Genomic DNA, 6,752 nt, shown 5'->3' on the forward strand with positions numbered 1-6,752 from the left:
GAACTTAGTGATCAGAATCTCTTACTCCACAAATAAATAAATAGCTAAAATCAATGAGGATGTTGTGAGGGGGATTCCCAAATTGAATTCAAACTCTAACAGATGACGGTTACTGTGTCATGCTTGAATAACTTGAATAAAATAATCACACTTAAGAGGGAAGAAAGAAAAGGACTGACCTAAATAACTTTGGAAAACATGACTTTGGCTACATGCTGTAAGGATAACAACAAGAAGAACTGTACAGAAACCTGGCATTCTTGTTAGTAAATTTGGTTTTCACAAGGATATAACTAGTAATTCTGAAATTAATTTAAGTATATATTTGGATTGAGAAAATAAGTAAATATATACTAGATAATGAGAGCCATGTTTCTCACTTGTGGAGGAGGTAAAATAATTTTCCCTCTCCCTTTCTAAGTTCTTGGCTGAGATTCTCCTATAATAAAACACAAATTAATGGAAGAAAAGCAAACAGAAGGTTAATAACATGCATACCTCCTGTATACATGTGAGAGACTCAGGAAAATTGAGCAACTCTTCAAAATACCCCAAGCCAAGACCTTCACTAACATTTCCAGCTAAAGACAAAAGAAGATGCTGGGGTGGGGGGATGATGGGGGGAGGTCAGTTACAAGAAGTCTCCAGGAAGAATATAATAAGCAAGGGCAAGTTTTTATGCAGATTTCTTAGTGCCTTCTCACATCCAATGTGTCCATCAATTGATGAATGGATAATGAAGATGTGAGATATATATATATATATATATATATATATATATATATATATATATGGAATATTATATATGTATCATATATATATGGGGAATATTATATATATATCATATATATGAAATATATATATATATATATATATATTACCCATATATGTGTATGGAATATATATGGTATATATATACCATACACATATATGAAATATGATTTAACCATAAAAAAAGAATGAAATCTTACCATTTGCAATGTGGATGGAGCTACAGAGTATAATGCTAAGTGAAATAAGTCAGAGAGAGACAAATACCATGTGATTTCACTCATATGTGGAATTTAAGGAACAAAACAAACAAGCAAAGGAGAAAAAAAGAGAGAGAGACAAGCAAGAAAGAAACTCTTAACTATAAAGAACAAACTGAAGATTACCAGAGGGGAGGTGGTTGGGGGAATGGGAGAAATAGGTGGTGGGGATTAAGGAGGGTACTTGTCATGATGAGCAATGGGTGATGTATGGAAGTGTTGAATCACTGTGTTGTACACCTGAAACTAATATAATATGTATGTTAACCAACTGCAATTAAAATAAGGACTTAAAAAAGTTATTTGCTTATCCATTGATAAATTTCTAGAGATATAAAGTCCTCCTTCTATTCCTGGTACAGATAAGGAGGCCCTCTTACAAATGGAGATTTCCCTTTTAAATGTAAATATCTCTTACAAAAAGGTAACTTCTATTTAGTTTTTATAACTTTTCCTATGTCTGCTATTTCTTACAAATAACCAGCCTAAAATAATTTTTATGCTAAAGAGGCATATTTTGGGGTGACAAATTTTGTTCCCTTTCACACTATTGGGCAAAGAAGTTAAAGATAAGAAAAAATAACAAAGATAGATAACAAACTGTATCTATGTACATGTGAATATACATACATCTCACTATCTCTGTCTAAACAAAAGATCTACAAGCAAGGATACCGTAGAAGCAAGGATCACATCTAGTACCTAGATCTTGGTTTCTAATGTCATTCTTCGATAAAAAGAAGTAGGGTTCCTTGGAGGTATGATTGATACAGGGCTGGGGCAGAGGAAATACAAGGTGATCTTGGGATATCATTTGCTATCAAAAAGTCAGAAAGTGCTAAAAACATAAGGGAGGTATGCCAAAAGAATACAGGAGCCAACTGAAGGATTTCTCAATGGCCAAATGCATGAAAACTTGAACAATAACAAAACAATACCATTAGATTACAATACAAAGAATAGAAGAAATAAACTTAAGACTATACTGATATAAATAAATAGTTGAAAAAAGTAAATCAATTAGGGAGAAAGGAAAGCCCTTTCTTACAAAAGAATTCCAATTAAACAATGTAGAATGAATGATGGAAATGAAAACTTAAACACTGAAATAATAATAGTTGCAGACAAGAATCACTGAGGGATGTTAAAGTTTTTTTTTTTGTTTGTTTATTTATTTTTTGAGAGACACAGAGAGAGCGCAAGTAGGGGAGGGGCAGAGAGAGAAGGAGAGAGGGAAAATCCCAAGCAGGCCCTGCATGGTCAGCACACAGAGCCTGAAGTGGGGCTGAAACTCATAAAACCATGAGATCATGACCTCAGCCTAAATCAAGAGATGGATGCTCAATCTACTGAGCCACCACGGTGCTCCTGAGGGATGCTAAAATAGAGACAAAACTATGATGAGGAAAAGGAGGATTGACTAATCTCAAAGTATCTCCCACAGGATACTTATTAGTGACAAAGGGAAAAATAGTAACTATAAAATGGCGATACCTAACAGATACTACCTTAACAAAGTGATCAAAATTAATATCACCAATAATAAGATACAACATGTGCTCCCTGTTATGAGATGCTGAAAAGGTCACATGATCCTTTCTGTGGTATTCTTTCAAAAAATGCAAAAATCATCTCATCCTGAGAAAATCACAGAGAAATCTAAACTTAAAATATTGTAAAAATAAAACACATGTAACCAGTATTCTACAAATACTGAAGTACACTATGTATGTATGTGTATATATACATATATATATAGGATATATATATCCTATATACATATATATATATATATATATATATATATATATATATATATCCTGTGAGTCTACTGTTTTGAAAATAATATAAAAACACTTGAAAATAATTCTAGGAGAGCAAGATGAAAGAGTTCACACAATTTAAATGAAATACATTGATCATCAAGAAGAGAGAAGACAATTTAGAACATGCTTTCTATTGAGCACTATGTTAGTCTGTTTAAGTTTCTGTAGCAGAATATCACAGATTGGGAGGCTTAAAAAATAAAAATTCACTTTATTACAGTTCTGGAGGCTGAGAGTCCAAGATCAAGGTACTAACAGGGTTGGTTTCCAGTAAGACTTCCTCTCCCAGCTTGTAAACGTCTGCCTTCTCACTGGGTAAGGAATGTATGGCCTTTCTTCTGTGCATTTGTGTACAGTGAGAAATCTCTGATATTTCTTCCTCTTTTTATAAGGACACTTGTCTTTTCAGATTAGGGCCCTTATCTTATGACCTCATTTTGTTTTGAAATGTTTATTTTATTTTTGAGAGAGGGAGAGAGAGAGAAGGAGAGGGAGAGGGACAGAGAGAACATGAGCAGGGGAGAAGCAGAGAGAGATAGGGACAGAGGATCTGAAGCGGGCTCTGTGCTGACAGAAGACAGACCAATGCAGGGTTTGAACTCTGGAACCACAAGATCATGACCTAAGCCCAAGTCAGATGCTTAACTACCCGAGCCACCTAGGCACCCCCATGATGTCATTTGAACTTAAACTTCCCTAAAGGCCCTGTCTCCAAATATAGTCACACTGGGGCTTGGACTTCAACATCTACATTTTGGGGGAACATAATTCAGTTCATAACAAATACCAACTATACTTGTAATCTTCATATGTGAAAAAGAGTGCATATACTGATGGAGATTTTTTACAGAAGAAAGGAGAGAACAAGGAGGAAGATAAGACAGAGGAGGCTGTCTTACAGACTGATTCTGTGTAAGATGATGTGGTGGAAGAATGCATGTCTTTTGTGTGAATCCTTATGGAACAGGTTTGCTGGGGCAGTACCCATAATTTGATTCCCACATAAATCATGCAGTTAGTGACATAAGAGACTACATGAGAAGTGGTGCGTGTGTGCGTGTGTGTGTGTGTGTGTGTGTGTGTGTGTGTGTGTATGTAAGGCATAAAAACACTTTGATTTCTCATCAGGCTGCCCAGATTTTCACATAACCTCTGAAAACAAGGGGAAAAAAGGGATTTAGAAGCAGAAGTAGCTCCATTAACTCATACTAGCTGAATCTCAGTTATATTCAATCTGACATAAAACTCCCTGAAACAGACAAGAATGACATTTAAATGCAAGCAATTGACAGACCTACCTTCCCCCCTCCACTCTAAATAATAATGTACAGCCACATTCTCTAGCCAATTCCACTTCCTAAGTACCTTGTTTGACATTTTCCCACAATGAATGGAACCCCTACCAGCATCATTAGCTTTGCAAGATTTTCTCCAGGGAATGGGCAAAGCAGCTGCTGATTCTAACCAGCCAGGAGAGAGGGAAAATATAAAGAAACAAAAGGCAGGATAAAATAAAGTAAATCCTTGCTGTAAATTTGAGAGGATTTATTTGCAAAAGTAAAAGATGAAACAAACATGACAGCTTTTGCGTGCATCAGTAATAGACAACCAGACACTTGTTACAATCCAAAACAGAGGCCATAGTGAATCCAACTGAAAGAAATGAAAGAAAGAAAGAAAGAAAGAAAGAAAGAAAGAAAGAAAGAGAAAAAAAGAAAAGGAAAAAAAAGAAAAGAAAGGAAAAGAAAAGAAAAGAAAAATAGCCGATACATTCCATGACCTAAGCATCTGGATATGTAGAGTTTTATATGTATGTTTGGTCAGCTTGTCCTCATCTGGAGAAAGATTATTGGCTGTAAATATTCTAGGGTTTTGCCCATTAGAGTTGCTTTCGTTTACCTTTGAGCTCTGGTTATAACCACCCATGCCTCCATCAGAAGGTGAGGCAGGAAACCTCTCACATAATGAAATTGATAGCACTGATGTGAGATAATAAAAAATATACATATTGATCCCTGCCTTTGGTTTGGCACAGAATTCCTAAAACCCTGGGTTTAGGAATCTTGACATCTGGACTTTGTCTCATTCCTACTCTAGACCCTAAGGGCTATATCCAAAAGCTTGGAACAATGAAAATTATAAAAACAGTCTTCAAGCCAAGATATTCTAACTTTATACTCTAAATATCCATGTGTTCTTAGATAAGCCACTTAAGCTTCAGAATTTAATTTTTTTCATCTACAAAACAGATTATCAACACTTCCCACGTTGCAGGGATATTCATCCAATGAATGAGAAAGAGATTATGGAAATCCAGTCTATTGGAAAAGGTAGTCAAATTCTTGAGGCCACCAGCCATTCTTCCCCTTCTCCCATTGGAGAACTTAATTGTAGGGTTTGATATAGTAGCCCAGGCACCAACATTCATCCCAGCCTCAAGTACAGCTTCCTAATGCTCCCTGCGTGAGATACGGAGGGAGAGCAGTGATCTCACAGCAGTGAGAAGCGGAAGCCTGAGTGCCAGAGTTGAGGTGCAGTTTCATGAAGCTTGAGCATACATATCCATCTCTCTACTCCCTCTCCTAGGTGGCAACATAGGAAAAGGAAGAAATGAGACATGTATCAAGGTGTCTAGGAGGAAGTCAAAGGCCAGACACCAGAGGGACCAACTTGATATGTCAAATTTAAGAGCTACAGAATGCAAAAGAGCAATGCAGAGTGTTTCAAAGCTAGAGAGTCCCCTATCAGTGGGAGGAATCTTTGAAGTGGGCTTTCCAAGACTGTTGCTATGACTCCTACTAGACGTTTGCATTTTGTCTTCATGGGCTGTGATGTGTGATTTGGATTGGTTTAAGGATCAGGGGACAAACAGCAGATAGGGGAAATAAAAACATACATGTAAAGGAGGCCTACCTTGATGGGGGGAAACCCTCCCCCAAAAGTTATGAAATAATGGTGATAAATATCACGGAAACTTTGATCAGCCCAATGGCCAGTGCCACTGCAATTCCATACTCCTCCCAATAATGTATGCGACAACGTAGTAACAGCATTTCTTTGTGCAATGAAATCTTATTAAATTGACATAGTTTTACTCAAAACAGCATGAATTTGAAGTAGCTATTTCTCCCTAGTTGACTTAAATGTCTTATGGCTCTTAAATAAAATATCAGATAATATATACTTAAAGTTCTTTTTTCTCATAGCTCCCTTAATATAGAATTAACAAGGTGTTACTCAGTTATTTAGAGTTTTCCAGTAAAGTGCCCATAAAGCTTTCACAAATATAATGGGAAATATGTCCATAATTCTCATCTGACACGTGGTGAAAATTCTAGAAGGTGGAGCAACTTCTTAAGCCAGCGGGGCCAGTCTTCTGTTTCATAATCTTAAGTACCGTGGCATGGGGCTGAGTCCTGGACTCAGCTGTGGTGAGTGTGTGAGCTGCAGGGTGGGCAATGGTAGAGGGACCACAAAGCCCCCAGCATCAGCATATGCATTCCCAGTATATGCTGTTAAGCAAAACTGATTTGTACAAACTGATTGCCTCAGAGAAACAGCAAGAGGTGTCCTAAAAGCAAAGAAATGCAGCTGTAGAGAATATAAGAAGAAGCTGTGGCCATCTAAGGAGACAGTGCAATGAGATGTTACAACAGGCTCTTGGGGTCAGATGTATGTTGGCATTTTGGTGACTGCCACTTTTGAGCTATGGGACTTTATGGAAGGCATTTCTTTTTTTTAAGTTTATTTACTTTGAGAGAGAGAGAGGATATGAGAGAATAAGCAGGGGAGGAGCACAGAGAGAGGGAGAGAGAGAGAATCCTAAGCAGACTCCTCGCAGTCAGCACAGAGCCCAAAGTGGTGTTCGAACTCACGAACTGTGAGAACATGACCT

Source organism: Felis catus, chromosome B1 (assembly GCF_018350175.1).
Source record: "Felis catus isolate Fca126 chromosome B1, F.catus_Fca126_mat1.0, whole genome shotgun sequence".
NCBI classification, from domain to species: domain Eukaryota; kingdom Metazoa; phylum Chordata; class Mammalia; order Carnivora; family Felidae; genus Felis; species Felis catus.